The 21,541-nt window shown below is 40.7% G+C and overlaps 1 long non-coding RNA gene across 1 annotated transcript; it reads left to right on the top strand.

Annotated features, from left to right (window-relative positions):
- Positions 1 to 636: 636 nt before the first annotated feature.
- On the top strand, positions 637 to 18,500 carry LOC146855192 (uncharacterized). Its single transcript, XR_014980797.1, has 3 exons — positions 637 to 767; positions 874 to 966; positions 18,397 to 18,500. It is a non-coding gene; the product is annotated as an uncharacterized LOC146855192 (long non-coding RNA).
- Positions 18,501 to 21,541: the final 3,041 nt, after the last annotated feature.

Here is a 21,541-nt window from a genome sequence, read left to right as displayed (position 1 = left end):
GTTTGGGTAGCCCCAGGGGGCCGACGAAACAGTCTTTGCAGACTAAGTAGTGCGCAGGCACACCGCTCCTCCCCTTCCTTTTGCTGAGCAGTGCCACCAACACACCCGCCCGCACGCCCGCAACCAAACATAAAATGCTAATAAGCGAAAGTCATTACCATTTTATGTTTCAGCTTCTTGCACTGCGAGAAAGCAGTAAGGCAACACTCCTCCTCCCTAGTGGAGGAGTTGCCTCTGTTAGAATAGGAGTACATTTTCATCAGGACTGATACACAAAACCTTTGTTATGATTATATTTAACCTATTATTGCAACACCCCTGGTTTACTCTTGAGTTACATGTATAAGTTGTCTTACTCCTAACATACTCCATGTGTGGGCAAGTCAAGAGTACAAGAGTACATTTGATCATGATCTTTGTAGCTTGTGCTCATATTAAATAAAGATGATTCTTTACAAGTCTTTTCAATAAGTAAAATGATGTAGAGATGACTGTAGTTAAAATGTATAATGTTGGTTAGTTAAAGACAGCTGAAAACAAACATTTTGGACATTCTCAGCTTCTTGCCATGTGATAATAAAGTCGAAGTTGAGAAACATTGATTTGCTAATTGGTGATTTGTCTTTTATCGTTAATAGGAACATGCAAACAATATTATCAAGGGCAAAAAGAAATCCAATCGAATGTTCCTTTTCTCCAACCCTACATTTATGCCAAAATTAAAACAAGAATTAAATAGGAGGATGACAATATTCAATGAAAATGATGTGAGTAAAATATTACATTTATCAAGCACACTTTGTAATTGATTTAGTAAATTAAACTATGTCGCTAATACCAAAACCGTTATATTATGATTCTTTTTTATTGCAGGCAAGAAGTCTAATGGAACAAATTAAAAAAGTTCTACATTTTTCACTAAGTATCCGAAATACATCACTCATGATTGATGTATTATTACCAGAGGTGAGAGTTTACTTTAATGAAAGGATCACTGCTTTTCTAAATTGTGATTTCTAATAATCAATTAATCAATCAATCAATCATTTGTGAAGCGCACTACATTGGTTGTTCTGCGGATGCGTGGGACGGTGGCGAGTGAGAGGTCGGCGGAGCGTAGCTGGCAGTTGGGGATGTAGAAGGAGAGCCGTCTGTTGAGGTATGCTGGGCCGGTCTTGTGGAGTGCTTTGTGTGTGTGGAGGAGGATCTTGAAGGACATCCTCTTGTTGACGGGGAGACAGTGCAGGTTTCTCAAGTGCAGGGTGATGTGGCCGTGTTGTGGTACGTCGAGGATCAGTCGTGCCGAGGCGTTTTGGATGCGTTGTAGTCGTTTGATGAGCTTGGTCGGGGCTCCCGTGTAGAGGGCGTTTCCGTAGTTGAGTCTGCTGCTGACGAGGGCCTGGGTGACAGTCTTTCTTGTATCTGTCGGGATCCATCTGTAGACCTTGCGGAGCATGCGGAGGGTGTTGAAAAAGGAGGAGGAGACGGCATTGACTTGCTTGGTCATAGAGAGCGTTGTTGAGTCGAGGAAGATTCCCAGGTTGCGTGCATGGTCGGTGGGTGTCGGGGCTGCCCCCAGTGCTGTCGGCCACCAGGAGTTGTCCCAGGCTGAAGGGTTGGAGCTGAGGATGAGGACCTCCGTCTTGTTTGAGTTCAGCTTCAGACGGCTGATCTTCATCCAGTCGGTGACGGCCTTCATTCTTTCGTGGAGGTTGGCTTTGGTGGTGATGGGGTCCTTGGTGAGGGAGAGGATCAGTTGAGTGTCGTCGGTGTAGGAGATTATGTTGAGGTAGTGCTGTCGGGCGACGTCTGCGAGCATGGCCATGTAAATGTTGAACAGTGTCTGGCTGAGGGAGGATCCCTGGGGTACGCCGCAGATGATCTCGGAGGCTTTGGAACGGAATGGCGGGAGGCGAACGCTCTGGGTTCTGCAGGAGAGGAAGGAGGCGGTCCTTTCCAGAACCTTGTCTCGGATCCCTGCGGCGTTGAGGTGTGCACATAGTGTGCGAAGGCAGCGGAGCGGTCTAAGAGGATGAGTGCTGCAGTCTCACTGTTGTCCAGCAGGGTCCTGATGTCGTCGGTGGTGGTGATGAGGGCAGTCTCGGTGCTGTGGTTGCTGTGGAACCCTGACTGGGAAGGGTCCAGGATATAAGAAATAAATACGTTCAAACTTCTTTTAACACTTTTTTTGTGGCTAAGTATACAAACTATAAGTAAATACATATAAAATACAAATAAAAGGAGTACAAATGACAAATCAGTAGTGAATGAGTTGATTTTATGATTAGACACGTTAGATTTTATAGCACCATCATAACAAGCAGCCGTGTGAATAAATTAACACATTAACATGAGGATTGCATTGCACCATCATCAGCATTGCCCAAATTGCGTATATTCTTATTTAGTGACAGAAATGTCATAAAAACTATCTAAGAAAACAATATTAATACAATGGGAAGATATTAACGACTGCAATTCAAATTAAGTACTGCAGATAATTACCATCTTTTTTGTGTTTCTCCCAAATGTGTACCCAATGTCTTTTGCTGGATTTCAACCTATGTGCACATTATCGCAACTTTAAAAACTAAATATCCTGTGCTTTATTTTTTAACACATGTATATCAGTTTATCCTTAACTTAAATGACTTATTTAACTTCCATAAAAGGCTCTAGTATAGGGTTAGAAAATGAACCCAGGGCCTGGAAGTAAAATTACACATGTGGAATACTCTAAAGATTGTGTGATCCACGGATGGGCCTTAAAAATATGATTTAGGCCTTCCATATATTGCCAGACTGTAGCAGCTTAAAATGTGTTCCGTTACACATGTCACTATAACCCTTTTGACAGGAAGAAAACCTAGTTTTTAAATATTGATAATTCACTTCTAAGTACATCTTGCTGCCCAAATGGTAGGGTACCTAAATTTAAAAGTAGAATGTGTGCAAAATAATATTGGCATAATCCGCCTGTGAGTGATAGGCATTTGAATCCCACATTGTTTAATTTATACATCTCCCCTTTAAATAGGCTGACATAGAGAGTTGGCCTTTTCATTATGAAATACACAAACAATTCACAAATTGTAGTCACCTTGATAGCTGAATCTACATCTGGGATCATTACTTTTCATGCATGTATGGTTTATGTGAACCAGGGGCTGTGAAAAAATGCATTGAAATTTAATAGGGCTAAAACACAACTTCTGGCTTAGAACCTTTGTCAATAACTTAAAGTAGAAACTGGTGCACTTCCAAATTGCAAGGGGCTCCTACACCGGCACCTTCTGATAGAACACTATGGTGCCGATTCGGATCCTGGAAAAAATTTCCCCATACGAATTGTATCCGGGATTTTTACCGAACGAATCGTACAAGTAGCGTACAAACTGCCAAGTACGATTCGTATGGGAAAAAGTCCATACGAATCGCATTGGGAAAATATCCCCACAGGTCCTCGGGTCGGAAAATGTGTCCGGCACATCCTCGGACGATTTACCCTACGAATCGGAAAAATGAAGTCCGACCACGCAAGTACGATCCGTCCCGTCCTTCCAATTTTACAACCGTATGGAAAATACACCGTACGGACCGAACTGCAATAGCAACCATGGAGACATGTGCCCGCATACGCGCCGAACCCCTCCCCCAGACCCGGCGGATGTACGTGCCGTACCCCCACCCGTGTATGTACGAGTCGAACCCCCACCCGTGTATGTACACCCGTGTATGTACGAGTCGAACCCCCACCCGTGTATGTACACCCGTGTATGTACGAGTCGAACCCCCACCTGTGTATGTACACCTGTGTATGTACGAGTCGTACCCCCACCCATGTATGTACGGTGCGTACCCCCAGCGTGTACATACACGGGTGTACATACATGGGTGGGGGTTCGACTCGTAAATACACGGGTGTACATACACGGGTGGGGGTTCGACTCGTACGGGTGTACATACACGGGTGGGGGTTCGACTCGTACATACACGGGTGTACATACACGGGTGGGGGTTCGACTTGTACATACACGGGTGTACATACACGGGTGGGGGTACGGCACGTACATCCGTGGGGTCTGGGGGGGGGGTTTGGCGCGTACCATGCCCCCAATTCCGCTCGCATCGCGCCGTACTTCGCTTTTCCGGCACTTTTTGGGTGCCGTAAAAATATTGCCGTCCGGACTGGTGTTGGTACGATTCGTACTTCCTGGTTCGTGAAATGCAGCCTGCATGCGTCCCGACGTCACGTCGGCGCTGTCCCGGATCACATTGGTATGTGTTTTTACAGTCGGTCGGTGTTTTTTCCGACTCGTACGGAAATGGTGTTTCCGTACGAATCGTACTTGCAAGTTTGTAGGGTTATTTTACCGGGTACGAGTCGGACGGAGAAAACCCTCCGACCGACGGTTCGTACACGGTTTTTCCAGGATCGGAATCGGCATCTTAGTGTTTTCATTAACATTTAGGTCACTTTCTAAAAGCAAGTAAATGCAAATTTAGTGTCTTGTTTTTTGTTTTTGGGGTGTTAACGTAGGTGTGAAACCTAGTCCAACCATTCTTTCCCGGGTAGACTACTGCAATTCACTATATTTTTGGCTTCCCTCTTTAAAAATTTGGCCCTGCTTGCAACATGTTCAGAAAAGGGCAGTTAAGATTCTGCTTGCTGTGAATTGAAACAACACGGTCACCCAGACATAGTCCACAGTTTACACTGTCTGTCATTAAATAAGATACATTCCAAACCGATCTTCAATATCTGCTGATGCCCTTCTACTTGATGTTTATCCACTTATGTGTGCGCGTAAGGGGAGGAGATCATTTGCTTTTCTCACCTATAAGGTATATAATACCATTACACCGGCAGGGTGAGCCCAATCACCTACAAATGTTTAAGTTTCTGAAAACTTGTATCTTCAAATAAGTATTTGTGTCTATAGTCCCAGGCATTCTTTACTGGGTATATGTTGGCCACAAAACATTTTCTCCACTAACAAGGCACCAGCAGAATCCTAGAAAATGTCAAAGTAAAGATGATATACTTTAATTTGAAACTATTGACAGGTAATTAGTACTAAATTCATGCAAAGATGTTCCATGTTTAAAAAAAAAAAAATACATTGATAATACCTAATACTTAGCAAATATTTATTTAAAGTAATCTTTAGAAAGTTACCTGTTCCCTGTCTAAAACTGTGGGATGCTAATTTGCATTTGCTCTACAGCAGATGTCAAGCCACTCCTTGGCCTTTATAAACTGTGAAAACTTCTCCTAGTGCATTAATAATGGCCTTGCTCTGTGGAGGTGTTTTTCTTCCCCTTACCGGAAGGCTAGTAGGGTTGGACCAAAAATGTACCTAACAAGTAAATGAACGGTGGAGCCTGGAGAAGGCTGGCCTTTGTCAACCAGCCACGTTTTCACAAATACAATGTTGGAGGGAATCTCATCCCTGTAATGGTTTAGAGTGATCACAAATAAGAGTCATGCTGAATTCCCTAACTAGCCCCATGTGTTGGTAAATAGGATCTGCACAAAGGAGGATGAATGAGAACAATCTCAAGCTCAATGCAGATAAGACCAAGATCATGCTGTTTGGTAAAGCCTCTCCCATCTGGGCAGCTGATTGTTGGCCTCATCAACTGGGTGCCACTCCTATGCCCAATCAAGCACTAAAGAATCTTGGGATAAAACTAGACCAATCCTTAATTATGAGAGAGCACATTATAGCCACCACTTGCTCATGTCGCCACAACCTACGACTACTGTGCAGAATTTTCCCTTACCTCCCTATTTACTCCCGGAGTACTTCTGTTCAGTCCATCGTAATAAGCAGACTGGATTATGGCAATGCCCTGCTGTCAAACGTTGGTGAAACGCTGATCTCTAAACTTCAGGTTGTTGAAAATACGGCAGCGAGGTTTGTGATTAACTGCCCTTCTATCACTTCCTTGGAGCCGTTGCTGAAAGAACTATACTGGTTGCCCGTGAAGAGACGCTGTAATTTTAAAATATTGTGTCTCACATATAATGCCTTAAAGGGCAAAGGCCCACTTTATCTTCAGAAAAGAATAAAAGCATATGCTCCCTACTGTATTGCAAGATCTGGCTCGAAAGACCTGTTGTGGGTGCCCCCGCATTCGTTTAACACACAGCAGTGGAAAGGCTTTTTCATATCTCACCCCTGTGTAATGGAAAAAGCTCCCTCTTCTTGTTCATTCATGTCCAAATTACTGTAAATTTAGGAAACAACTCAAAGCCCACTTATTTTAAGCACCCTCATCGACTCTTGTTTTTGTTTCGTAACAGCGCCGAGATGCCCTAGGGTATCAAGTCAAATTAACATAACATCTTGAATTTTATTGTTAATGGGAGACAGAGAATGGCCACTGCAAAAATGGGACTTTGAAAACATTTGGACTTCCAGACCTCTGAAGGACTGGGACCTACCACCATAGCAAAACTCGTGAAAATGTGACCTTCCTGGCATGGAAAGTGTGTCCGATTCGGCCGTAAACAAGGGTTTCCGGATCTGATTCGGCAAACACAAATCCGATTCAGAGCCCTTGTGAACGACTTCAGAATTGGGCCCCTAGGCCCCATTTCCTGTTGGAGTTCTTGATGTCTCTGCCAAGGACTATAATATTTACCTTGCTCAGGTTGGCCTATAATAATTTATTGTTGTTGTAGATGTAAAGGGAATTCAATGCCCTTTGCAGGCCTATCGGATACAGGATAATTAGATGAACTATATATTGTGATATTTAAATATGTTGATTGTCTAATTTTGGGGTGAATACTCAGCCCTGAAGTAAGGTTATACCAATGCCACCTTTATAGAGCGAGAATAGACAGCAGCATTGTATCCAACATCTGTTAGTAGGTCCCTGTTTAGAAATTCATGTGCCACCACCTACTTCAATTATGACCCAAATGGTGTTGAGTACAGAAAGGATTTCACTGAGTAACTGTGTTTGGAATTCCTCAATCTTTCAAATTAACCATAAAATCCTTCTTTCAACAACAATAAATGCTACAGTATATTCAATAAAACATACATATAAAAAAATGCATTGCTTGTCAATACAGTGATAGACATCAGAATAAGAGCTATAATATTATCTTCATTGCAGCAATTTTGCCCAAACCATTTTTGATAGAAAGAGATATTCTGTTTCTCCTCATACCAGTTTTTAAGATCAGTGAGCGGATTGGATTGAAACCATTGAATCCTAGCCTGGAACTCATTTTAATCCAATATTAAAAAGGGGCAATTGGGTGCTAATTACATGGATTGGCTCTGTGTTCCGTTTGAGAAAAAACGTTTAAGATAGAGCCTTCCCATGTGTCAGGGACAGAGCTCAATTGAAAGCAGACATTAAGTACTGGGTGTGACCAAAAGACCAAGAATTCTGTATCATATTTACAAACTAAGTTGGATGATGGTGCATCATTGGATGTAATTTTCTGATTGCTTAGATGGATAGTAAAATGGTAAAAAGATAATTTAAAGAAATGGAGGATGTAAGACAAGTAAAAAAAATTGACCTTCGTTGTTGTGTTATAAAAAAGCGGGCATCCCTCGACTTGAGTGTGATTGGTATTTTTATGCGGCATGGAATTCATTGTAATAAAAATCAGTGTTTTTGTTCAGTAATTCATGTTCAATTTTTTCTGTCAGGGCTATTGATATCATTTGGTGGAGTTCTAAAATGACAGAATTTGTTGAGAGTGTAAATTAAGACCAATATTTGATTAAAAAGTACCTCTTTGGAGCCTCTATCTTTTTCTTGTAATTTTGTTTATCATTTGTACTAAATTATTTACAAGTGCTTCATACCTGTGGCTTATTTACTATTGTTGTTTATCACTATTAACTGCACTCATTCTTTGTCTTAGTGAATCTGAGAACCAAATATTTCCTACTTGGGGTCTAAGTCATCCTATATGCTGGTCTGTGCTAGCTAGATTCTTTTTCAAGGAATGATGACACTCAGCCATATTTAATAAATGTAGATAAACGTATCCTGGCTATCAGGATGGTTCACAATCTAGGGTCAGGCTGGATTCCTACCAATGTTTACATTTATCAGGGACTAAGGAACCTTTTGATCATATTTAATAATAAAAACATTTGGTATTTCCAATATGTGGCTAATAAGCAAAAAATGGAATTTCACATGACATTGTGCAAGAATATGGAAGTTATCAATGTTGTTACTCTGAACCACAGTACATTGAGAACAGAATTAATATAGTGAACATGAACCAAATATATAATCTTGTGTGGGCCAGCTACAGGGGTGAACAATTAAATGAGGGGCTGCCATTTAAAGGAAAGGGATTCAAGGTGTGAAAGAGACCTACAATTTCCATGCCCTCTGTCTTATAATTTGTACTGGGGGATACCCTATTTAATTATAAGTAGTAGCATGAGTGTAATCATTATAACATTTTCCCTTTATTTTTAAATACATTTAAATTAAAATCCACCGCTGTAATCAATGCTGCTCCAAGACATATGGTTTTCAATCTGTCGATATTACTAAAAACAAATATTTAAATAAAATGTTGTGGACGCTTCCATACATAGTTACATTGACAATTATACTAATAAAATGTGGGATATTTTTCCTAATAAACTACATTTATACCAAAAAACTGGTTTGAAATCAATTCAGAATTATTTTAATGTGTAATAGTGATATGGATAGCTGTAGATATGTAAATTGAAAAACTAGGTGGTGAGGGACCATGTTTACATGCCATTGTATCCAGGAAGAAGGTTTTATGGTAGCCATTTATGGCATGAGATTTTGTGCTAAAAGTCTAATGCAAACATAAAAGATACCAGTTTATTTAGAAGGAAATTGTAATGGGTTGTTGAGAAAATCTCCTTCGAACCGATGCATTGTAGGAGATTAAGGAATATGATAGTTGACTAGGTATATCTAAGAATTGATAAACGTTAGTAGGAGTGTTGTTTAAGCTGATCCCCAAAAATGTTTATAAGCCACAGTCAACTTGTTATCAAAGCCTATGGAAATTAATATTGAATGTCTATGGTATGGAAAAAGGTTTGAGTCTCCTATTGTTCCAATCGATGCTGCAGGGGCCTAAATTAAAGATCTTGGTCTGTGTACAGTATTCCTAATTATGTATGGATATTTTTTTACATTATTTTTACAGCACATCGATGCCATAAGTATGACTGTTTGTGATTAATGGAAACTTTTTCTTATTATGTTTCCAATGGCATAATGAAGTTAAATACTGCTTAAATCAGGCTTCCGCAAACTATTGGATAATGGCAGCTTTAAATGCCACATTGTTAGTAATCATGGTATATTTGTGGCCATTTGTCACATCATTCTGGCTATTCTGGGAATAATAATGTCCATGACTAACATGTTGTGAAGGTTCTTAGGATTATGGTGTACATCTATTGAACAGTTGTGTCCCTGGCAAAACAGTGGGCTTCCTTGCATAAAGTAGTCATCTTTAGCATTATGGTAGGCACATCTGGAATGTGATAAACAAAACCTGGTCAGGATGAGCAGAATATTCCAATGAGATTCATTTGCATTAGGAGAATCACAAGGGGGCATATAGGGTCTATGCTTGAAAAAAAAATTTGAAGTAAAAATTGATTTTCCTTTTGAGACAGTTTTTTTTTTTATTTGAGTGTGTTTACCCATTATAGGAAGTTCATATATAAAAAAATAAAAAGACATGCATTTTTCTTAAAAGGGCTAAAAATGTGGGTTGATGTTTAGCCATCTTCTGTGATGAAGTGGCCAGAGTGAAAACGTGGGCATGTGGTGCAGGAAAATGTGGTTATACACTTGCAGAGGGTATTTGGAAAATTTACATAAAAATAAATAGACACAAATGAGTAAGCCCTTCTCTTTACAACAAATACCTTATAATTTGGCATTATTCATAAAACTGCCAATAATTCATTACATATCACCAAATTGAAATTTCAACTAAAACATCTATCGTTGATTAAAAAACTCGAAATTAAAATGTGCTACTTAAAAATGTATGCACATAAACCTGAAAGAATGTAGGGTTTAACACATCAGCGAAAAACTGTGAAACATTGAAAATTGAAATAACCAGGCATTTTTCAAGCGCAAACACAATAGGCAAACGGATATCCTTGTATGTTTAAATTGGGTAAAATCAGACAACTGGTTTCATGGTCACAAATGTAGGTAGCAAGGGTAATGATAATTATAAAAATGAGGTAAGACAACAAAAGATAAGCCATATTTACAATCTTAAATAGTTGTACATTTAACTGTGTGTTTTAGTATAACATGAAATAAAATTGTTTCCATGGAAAGAATAAAAAGTAAGCAGCTTATCGTAAATAAGTGTACACACATCACACCTGACAATAAATCCATCTGATAAACGTACACTACTAAAAAATCAAATAACAGAGGACTGTAATTCTTTTTTTTTTTTTTGTCCTCATACTGCCAAAAAAAAAAAGTCTTGATGGGATTCCTCCAATCAGTCCATGCCATCCTGTTTCCAGCCCTTAGGAGAGGCAGATGGAGAGAAAAAAAGGAGCTTTCCCTCCAAGAAAGTACCATTACCTTCTCCCACAACTGTTCACATCTCATGGGGCTCCAGGATGTTACTTAGGAGGCCAGGACCGACGGTACATTGGCTTAATCATGGGACCCACTCTCAATCTCCCTCCAGTCTAATAGAGCTGCCCAATTCTTGCCTTTGCTTTTTTTATCGCAAGCCATATATGATTCCATAACATAGATAATACTCTTCAAGCATTCAGCAAAGGTCGGGGGGGATTTTTGATTTCCATGCCCTGCAGTTTCCCTCCTTGCAAGAATTACCACATAGAACACAAATTTGGAAGCAGATGCATTCATGAAGTCATCGTTCGGTAGACCAAAAAAGATCATACTAGGACTTCTATCTGTTGATGCAGCACAGCTTCCACAAAATCACATACCTCCTTCCAATAATGTTTAATTCTTGAACATTCCATGAACATATGAATATCGTCGGCTGCAGGGTACTTACATCTAGGGCAGCTATATTCATTCCCTGTCACTTTAGATAGCTTTTTTGGGGACCAATATACTCTGTAGGCGGTATACAGATGCAGCTGGATTGACTATAGCAGGGGTCTCCAACCTTTTCTGTATTGAGAGCTACTTCAGCTCAAGGAAAGTTCTGTTGAGCTCCTCGCAAATTTTATCACTGTAAAATATTGACAGCACATGTAAACATTACACTATGACCACCCTAAGCAGGATTATCATAGTTCTACCCAAGTATTCCAGGTGATAGTACCGGAAGAAATGCTAGGGAAACAATTATCAATATTAAATGCCCCCACCTGACTGATAAAGTAATATTCAAATATTAACATGGCTTGTGGCACAAAGGACATAACCACAGCAAAAAGTCTCCTCGATTCAGCTTGACATATCTTTCAAGTATCAACTTTAAATGTGTTTTGGAATTGAAACCTTTTGTCTTCATCAGCATCTCAATTTCTGAAAATATACAGATTTTTCTATCACCACTTTCCATTTTGGGCAAACAAACTACATTTTCCTGAAGAAATCCCTTGTTTTTTTTCATTTTTAGGAAATACATAGTCAGCAAACATCAGCTAGTCATTTTAATTGAGCACTCACCTGTACAAATGCCTCATATGGACAGACTGCTTCAAATGCTCAGGTATTACAGTCATAATCCATGGCACCATAGCACCGAGGACGACTGTATAATGCCAATAATGCACACCAGTATAAATTGTGCCTAGTTAGGACACCATAAGGACCAGGATGGCCACCATATTATTAGTCATGGTCCTTATTATGCAAGGGGCAGCTACAATTATATCAGGAACACCTAAATATAGTGCAGTCATGCTCTTAATATGTCACTGATGGCTGCCAGTGTACCATAACTAGACCACGAATACCCAAAATAGTAAAGGATGGCCATAATGATGTCATTGGGACTATTATGCCATGAACTGACACAATTGTGCTACAGACAAAACCCATATAATGGTGGCTAGCGTACCCATTTGGTAGTCCGTGACACCAGGTGTAGCTTACAGGAATCAACAATGTTTATAATGGATGCAAACATAGATGAATGCAGATGAGGCTCTTCATTTTCTCTGCTCAGGATCATAGCTTTCCTCAGCCATTGGCTGCTCATGCACCCAACTAAAACATTTTCACTCTGACTCCTGAAGTCCCACACTTTAGTGGGTCAGCCCTGATTACTGCTCAGGCTACCACTGGCACTCTTCATTTATGGCCCACTGTTCACACACATGGTGAAATTGATAAGCCAGTTAACTACCACATGGCTAATCACCTTGTGACTTAGTCTGAGACTGGATAAAGGTGACCATGTGGCAGACTCAATAGGCCGACACAGTGTGTGTTTGATTGTTAATATTAGTCCCTGCCATAGGCTGGTTGGCTAAAGATCTTCAGATGAGAAGTGCTTCCTTTTTAAAAATGCTTAGAGTCTTTGCATAGACTCTCTGAATGAGATACTGGGATTGACTTCACCTCTGAGAGCTACTTTGAGGGTACTGGCGAGTTACCAGTAGCTCCCGAGCTACTTGTTGGAGACCCCTGGACTATAGCCAGCAACATAAGAAAAGAGTCAGACCATGTTTTATACACATCATTTACTCTGTCTCCAAATACTTCGCCCCACAGTCTTATGACTTCAGATTCCCCATTCTCGTCGGCTTCCAGGAGGGCCCAGTACCAAAACGAAACTTCCCTTTTCCATATGCCTGTTCTAGAAACTAGATCAAACTTCCAGTTTGCCTCCTCCTTGCACCAGGTCTGCGTCGCCCACCAGGAGGAGAACTGATAAAACTTAAACCTTGTCAGTGACCCTCCATTTAATCTGCTAAGCGCCTCCCAACTTATTAACTTCGAGTCTTCTTGCAGGTCACCCTAGCGTCTTATAGCTCCCATTTTTAGCGGCTGACAAAGTTGATCTTGTAAGCATTCCAGAGTGCCGGGGGAGTCCCAAACTGTAGCCTGAGCTGCATAATATGGAATTTTCATTTTTCTTCTAATATACATCCAATTCTTTAAAGCAGCCCCCAAAATCTTTAGTCTAACTTTTTTATAGAACTCCGGGTCTCCGTACTTATATAGAAATAAATCCTGCCCTTGCGGCTCATCCCTTAACATTGCCTCGAACAATATACCCTAATGATGAAGAATCGGTTTTGTTAGCCAACATCCTAAACATTTTTAAATGGAAAGCATAACAATAAGTGAGTAGGTTTGGTAGCGCTAACCCACCCACTGTAAGGCCTCTCCTTAGCTTTTTCCAAGCTATCCTGGGATTTTTCGTAGCCCAAATGAAGGTACCAATTTTACTTTGTAACTTAGCTATATCCTCCGCCCTAAATGGCAATGGGATTGAGTTATATAGGAAGGTAATTTTGGGCAAAATTATCATTTTGACAAGGTTAACCCTCCCATAGATGTTTAAAGGGAGGTTTGCCCATCGTGTTAATAAACTGACAACCTCTTTGGAGAACCTCTTCCAATTAACTTTGGGGACATCGTCTAGATTATGGGGTTAACTGAACCCCTAGGTACCTCATTTGACTTTTTACCCCCTGACTAGCAATGACTTGGTTCCATTCCTTTATTTCAGTTTTTTCCTTATTTATTTTATACCCTGAAACTTCACCATATTTTTCTGCCTTCTCAAATAACCTAGGTATTGCCTCTGCTGGATTTGACGTAAACAGAAGCAAGTCATCTGCATAAAGAGCAAGTTTTAGCTCTAACTCTGCGATCTTGAAAGGGTGAATGATAGGGTCTGTCCTAAGCCAACTGACAAACGGCTCAATGTACAGGTTGAATAAAAGTGGTGACAGGGGGCACCCCTGCCTAGTGCCTCTTGAGATATTAAACCAATCTGTCAGGGCCACATTTACCAAAACCTTTGCTTTGGGGTTTAGATATAGGCACTTCACCGCCTGGACAAAGTTGTTAGAAAAACCAAAGCTTTTTAATGTCTCCCATAGATATACCCAGTTGACCTGGTCGAAAACCTTTGCGGCATCTATTGCTACGATCGTTAGAGGGACCTTCTTTGCTTCTGCTACATCTATTGCCCCCATTTCCTGAAAGGTAAGCTCATTTAGCTGGCTCCAAGGTATGAACCCTCTTTGATCCGGATGAACTATAGCCTTAATACCTTTTGTCACCCTTGCTGCCAATATTCCTGCAAAAACCTTATGATCTGAGTTTAATAAATATATTGGTCTATAAGACTCAATCTTCTGTGGGTCTTTGTTTTGTTTTAAGATAAGAGTCACTGTTGCTTCTGCCCATGAACCTGGAGTACATTCCCCCTCTATGTATATTTTGTTAAACAGAATTTTTAACACTGGGACTACCTTATCTAAAATAGCTAAGTATACCTCAATTGGAAGCCCATCTGGGCCTGCATCCTTACCCCTGGCCATTTTTTTAAATTGTGCTCTGACCTCTTCCTCCGTAATACTGGCTTGCAAGGATGTCTTATATTCTTCTGTCAACTGAGGGAGAGTTATTAACTTTAACTATTCCTGGACTCCCTCTAGTCCTGATGTGGTGTCTTCCTTATACAGGTCATTCATAAAAATTATAGCCTCCTCCCGAATTTTATCATCCTCATATATCAACTCTCCAGACCCTCTTTGGATTGGGTTCTTTATCAGGTTCCTTGCCCTATCCATTTTTGTCTTCCAAGCTAATAGAGAGCTACATTTCTCTCCGTATGCAAAATGCTACAGCTTGCTAGCTTTCCAACTATCCATAAGTTTTTTTGTATCTAAATTGGTTTAAAATTCTGCCTGTAAGCCCTACAGCTCTTTTTCCAGAATGGCTACTATACTCTGCCAATGATGCCTTCTGTAATTCTGTCTCTTTTTCCTTTTTCTTAGTCATCTTATCTGTTTCTTCTTTTTTCAAAGCTTTCCTTTTACTTATCATTATCAAACAAAGTAACCGTCTTATATAAGCTTTGAAGGCCTCCCAGACTATCTGATCTTTAACTGTGCCAATGTTGAACTTAAAATACTCATCCGTTTTGTCTCCTAACTCCAATATCGCTCCTTCATCTAGTAACATGGTCCTATCAAGAGTCCACCTTCTATGAATCTCTTTTTGCTTAAACCCCAATGTCATTGCCACTGCTGAATGATCTGATACGATTGCAGGGATACGAGTTATTGACTCAACCTGACTCAACTTCTGAAAACATCGCCTGATCAACAAGAAAATAATGGATTCTCAAATGATGTTTATATTTCTTACTGTAAAAGGTAAAATTCCTAGTTAAAACCATTCTTACATCTCCAAATATCGAGCAGTTTAAAATCTTTAATCCAACTTTTCATCGCATCAGACATTTTTGATGGGCTGTTGTATTTTGCTTTTGAGGTACGATCTATCTCTTTATTTAACACCAGGTTAAAGTCTCCCCCAATTATAATTGGTGCAGTCGTGTTCGGCAAACTAGCCTCTAGTTGTAAGAGCGCTCCTGGATTGTCTTCATTAGGCCCGTAATAAGCAACAAAGACTAAAGGGATACCCCAGACTGTCAAGGTGGCTGTTAACCATCTCCCTGACTTATCTGTGTCTTGTTTTACTACTTTTATGCCTACATTACCTCTGATAATTAGAGCGACTCCCCTTGTAATACCTTTTTGGTCTGAGCAAAGCACCTCTTGGATCCATCTAACCTTACCGAAACCCTGTTTGGACTCATGGGCCTCTAAGTGGGTTTCTTATAAAAAACCGATGTGAGCCTCACTGTTCTTCAGGAATTCAATAACCCGGGACAACTTCCTCCTACTTCTCAATCCATTTAGGTTCCAAGTTATTAATTTAAACTTTATTGGGCCTGTTCATTTTCACCGCACCCTAAACTCTTCCCTCGCAACTCTAAAGCTTTAAGATTTGTATGAGGACTACATTTTTTAATTTTTCCCTCTTGCTCCCAACACCCTGTGCTCCCTCCCTTCATCCCACCCATAAGGAACCCTCCTACAATACACTTGGAGATGAAAAACTGCCTCTTCGGGAGCCTCCCTTTGCTACTGAGACACCTACTGTAAAATGAAAGGGCTCACCAATTGAATTATAGCTAGCTATATCAATTTTTACCAAATTTTACTAAACTTTTTGTTTACTCCTCTTTTTCCTTCATTTTTTTTTCCCTCTTTTTTCCCTCTTCCTCCTTTTTTTTTTCCCCGACTATAATATACGCCCTTCTTCATTTTTTATTATCTAGTTATCTGACTCGTATTTTGCGATTCGATATGAGTAATAATATAAAGCTATGTTACTTCTTCATTTGTGCCAGGAAAACATCTACTTCTTTGGGGGAGCTAGAGTTGTAAATCTTATTTTTCCACATTACCTTTAGTAAGTCCGGGAATTTCATTTGAACCTGGGCCCCCTGGATTCTTAAATCAGGCATTCTGGATCCAAGATCCCATTGCCTTTGCGCCGCTCTCTTGGCAAGGTCCGATCTAATTTGATATTTAACCAATTCATATTGAAGTGCCGTTTATTTTAAGGATCTCCCCAAAACAAATTCCTTAACTGCATAAGTATGGAAATTTATCAAGATTTTTCTAGGGGCTTTCCTGTCAGGGTGCAACTTAAACGGGTCTCTGTGGGCTCTCTGTATGTCTTTGTCCAAGTCTATATCCGGTCTGTCCTTCAGAATTCCCTCTTTTAAAACCTTACATATAAACGCCTTAATATCTCCTCCCTCAGCGCCTTCAGGTATTTTGAGAACTCTCAAATGATTTCTCCTTGCCTGCATCTCCAACCTTTCCAAGTCTTCTTGTAAAGTTTTATTTTGGACTTTTAATTTCTTTAGGTCATTAATATTCCCTAGTACAACTTCCGAGAGGGCCTTAACCTCAGATTCCAGAAATCCAGTTGGTAATACTATATTGTCCAGTTTTCCCCCTAAAGTCTCACATTTTTCATGTATCCCTCTCTGATTGGCCTCAGAGATCTCAAATTTTGAGAGTAGATCCCCTCTTAGGCTTAGGAGCATTGATTCTAATCGGGTCCGGCCAGCCTCTGCTCCTATAGGCATATCTGTATTTCTTCCATCCAGGGCAATGTCGCTAACCAGCACCGGCATTGGTGGTATGTTAGAAAGCTGATCTGTCGTGGGGGCGGTGTTTCCATCTCTAGGTATCTCTATGGGTCCAGCCTCACAAACCCCTTTCTCAGTTCCAGCGTCCAACATTAATGATGCATACCTATTTTCCTGCAGAAGCGGGGGAGAGGTTTGCTGAACTCCTAATAGCGGCCCCTTAGAGGTAGCGACCCGCTCCATTATTTTAAAGTAGGATTTCAGTGAGGGGGTAGTCTTAACTAGTAGGCGTACTGCCTTGGCCTCCCTTCGCTTTTTACTTTCCCCAGATTTTATCACTTTTTTTGGTGGGTGATTGGAAGTACTTTCCCAAAAGCCTTCCCCTCCACAACTAGGTCCCCCTTATTTTTTGCCTCGAGATGTGAATGTAGCTGATATCTGCTTCTTGGAGGGGAGGCAGACACTCCTTTCCCAGGTATAGTGTTAAGAGATTTTCCAAACCCAGCCGGAGCACTTCGCACAGGCTGCTCCTGTAAAGATGTGGGCTGGATATCCTCTCCTGTCTTCCAGCCTTGTTCCCTAAAGCTGACTCAAAGGGGCTGTGAGACACACCCTGGCGGGAAAAACAAAGCTCCTTTTCCATGGGCTGAACCTTACCCCCGCCAGACGCCCAACTTATCCCATCAACCAAGGTGCCAGAGAAGTCCTGTGTTGCAAGATCCTCTTGCAGCGTGGCTGCCCGCCGGTGTACTGTGCTGCCTCTGCCCTCGACAACCCTGAAGTCAACCCGGGTGACGGCGGCTTGTATTCTCCGCCACAGCTTGGTTCGGCATACTCCGAACCCATGGTACACCGCCGCTTCCTGCCCCATACGTTAACACAATGGTGCGGCACGTCATGGTGGCAAGAAAGTACGAAAAATAAGAAAAAAAGAGTTTTAAAATCACGGCGTATCTTTAAAAAGAATCATCGTTCTTATGTACCTGACGGTATCTTGACTAAACGTCGCTGTGAGTCATTTCATTGCCAACTTCGATTTTCTGCCTCACTGCTCCGGGAGCTCCCATGACCGGTGTCAGCCCGCCGCCAGGTTCCTTCCCGGGGGAGGAGCCAGTTCTGGCTTCTTGAACAATGGAGGACTGTAATTCTTGTAAGGAATGTTATATGGTATGAACACTTTCCATGTAAGCTTCGAAGCTAAACGTATTTAGATTTAAAAGTTCTTTATTTTCTTATTGCAGATGACAATCAAAATTCTCCAAAAACAGGAAGAGTTAAATAGATATGAAGCAGAACTTGTACTGATGAGAGGATACTTCCTAGACTCCGATGAGGACGAAGTAGATGAAGTGCAAACATTGAAAAAAGGGAAAAGGGACGCACTGAATTAACATTTTTGAAAGATTGCCTTGTTCATTACATTGAAAAATTAAATTGTATGTTTATGTCAAATGGTGTATAGCATTACATGTAACTTTACTAAAAGATTTGTTATGAAAAATATTTATTGATTAAAATATAAAATGTATAAATATTTACTGTGGTTTAATTAAAAATAAAAGCAAAACAAGGAGGTATTTTTAGTAATGAGATAATAATACAAAGAAGATATTCTTTGGCATGCCTATTTTGATTATGCTTAATTTCAACATAGAATATTATTAAACAATTCAAAAAAATATAATCTTTTAATAAACAATCAGAATCATATTGTACATCATTTTTGGTTTGTGGAACATAGAAATCAAAATGACTACCATACAGTTCAATTTTAAAAGTTTAATTCTACATCAACTACAATTTCATGTTATTACTAATTTAAACTGGTATTAATATAGAATGCACTTAATTGCTGTATAGATTATTGAGAAATGGCAGGAAAATAAACGTCATGTCTGTCAAAATTGAAAAGGACAACAAATTTAGTGGACTTTATGGGAAGAAACAGTTCAGGTAAAAGAAAATAAATATCTGTGATTTATCTTCAGGAAAAGAACATCTTTTGCATTACATGTACCCAATGTCTTGCCATATCTGTTACTGCTGGGTGTAGAACTCTCTATACGTTACACCTGACCTGCCTTTCAATATGATGAAATTGGTATATTGTAAATTGGCATATTTAATCTTACTTCTAAGCCCCTAGTCTTGTGCACAAAGTGTATCCAAAACCTGCAAGTTAAATGTCACTGTTGGACTGTATGTCTGAGTGTACCATCCACTAAACTGATAGTGTTAAACAAGGATTCGGGACTACCTGTAGAAATATTATGGTTGGGAAGCCTTACCTTGTAATATTAGATTTATACCCCAAAGATGGTCCTTGAATTCACAGTAATACTTCATTTTTTTGGTCCTAGTAAGTAGAGTGGCTAAAAGAAATCAGGCTTTACTAGAGGAACATGTAAATAACACAACTTGTAAGAAATCCAGCATCAATCTATATAAAGTATAGGTAATATTATCTTAATGCAGAGACCAAAATTAACAGAATAGCATACTTATAATTTGAGTTATAGATTTTTAAAGCAATAGTAAATCAGTGCAGAAAAATACATAGACAAAATAACATTGAAGTAAATTGCAAAATCCACTAGTGACAATAGGTCACTTGTAGGTCGAGTCAGCGGCGGCTCCTCCGCTAAAGCGGAACAGAGTCACCCCACTGCTCGTTGAGCCGCGCAAAAAACAAAAAAGAAAATAGTAATAACGCAATGTTATTATCAGTTATTTTTCAGTGCAAACTAAGAGCCAGGTTAGGGTGGGGCGGGGCTGGGCTGTCAGAGCCAGTGGGAGGAGAAAATATGTCTAACATTAGTGCACATGTCAGTTTGGCCAGCCAGCCAGGTGGAGAACTGTCCTAGTCTTCCAGGCACTGCCTGAGCAGCCAAACAGGAAGCTCAGACTAATCACGACGCTGATGTCTTGTTGGTGACAGCAGAGTTGTGATTGGCTAAGGGGAGTCTGGGAGCCTGTGTGCTTCTGTTCCGTGATGCCAAGAAGACAAGAAGAGAAGAGGATGGAGGAGAGAGAATGGTTGTACACAGTTAAGTGTTTTTTCTTCCCCCCAACACCCCAGTTCCGCAGCAACCGCCACTTGGTCGAGTTACTTGGAACCATGATAAATGTAAGGTCATGCAGGCCCCAGGACTGGGACCAGGCCACAACAGTCAGCTACATTCTACATAGCCCCAGGTGCATAGTTGTCCTGGCGCTTCCTTGGTGCAGAACAGTACCCACTGTGTTACCCCTGATTTTACCGCTTACACGGAGCAGCAAGAAGCAAAATGCAAAAGCACAACAGGCACACACTGCTGATGTCGGATGTTGTTTGCACACTGGTCTCTGTAGATACAGCGTCATCTGTGGGGGTTGGTTTCCAGATTGGTGACTAACATGTCTTGGCTGCAGTAAACACAATGAAAAGCTTCAGGAACCTCATTGGGTCAGTAACATAGTGGTGTGAAACTTTGGGGCAGGTCAGACTACATCTCCCACAATGCACTGGACCACTTTGATTTGGGCAATCACTCAGAGGGCCCAATAGCAAAGAATTATTCGGAGTCAGTGAGTGTTTTTAAATGCAGTTTGTAGGGGAGTAGTTTTTCTAGTCCAGGCTAGACTGAGGGTTCGTCTGGCTTCCACAGGGGCCACCGTTTTGAGGGGTGTTGAGTTCTAGCCAAGGACGGGGGTCGTTCAATAAGTTCCAATTCTGTTGCCATTTGCTTTTGGCTGGTGGGCAAAGTTCTGTTATTGGGAACACGGGTCTCCTCTTGGGCCCTTTTAAAAGAAATTTGTTCAAATCTAAGATTCTGGTGTCATTGGGGGTCCCTGAAATCCTAGATTTAGGGAATGTAGGGATGTGTGAGCTAGGAGCCAATGCGTAGCTAGCCTCTGCAGCTAGTCTGCCCTTGAAGTGACCTCATCCGGTGGTGGAGGTCACCATTTCTACCCTGAAAGCACTATTTCTGCCCTCCTAAAGATGAAAGAATTTCATTTGAGGTGTACATACCAGCTTGCCCAAATTAGAGGTATGGCCAGCCTTCATCGATGTGATTGCCTCCTGCATAGCTAATTTCCAAGCTTTCCCCCTTGCATGTAACATCCAAACACTATGAAAACAGAAGTGGGACCAGCACAGTTTTTCCATGACAAAAACGCCTCTGGCTGACCAAAATTCCAACAAAACAGATGGTACAGTGGCAGTTCACAGGGCTCATGAGTGCTTTTTGACCAGGGTTCAAACCCCAGATGGGGAAAATCGATTTTTTTTTATATATATTTGTTTTCTAAATTCCACAAATGAGAGCTGTGCCTTTGTAAATCACCCCCTAGCAGTGTGTGGGAAAATTAAGGCCTCCTTATTCATAGTGAATGTCAGGCATG

The sequence above is a fragment of the Triturus cristatus genome, chromosome 4_1 (assembly GCF_964204655.1).
Source record: "Triturus cristatus chromosome 4_1, aTriCri1.1, whole genome shotgun sequence".
In the NCBI taxonomy this organism is placed as follows: Eukaryota; Metazoa; Chordata; class Amphibia; order Caudata; family Salamandridae; genus Triturus; species Triturus cristatus.
Note: the sequence above shows the minus strand (reverse complement) of the source record. Positions and strands in the feature narration are given on the sequence as shown.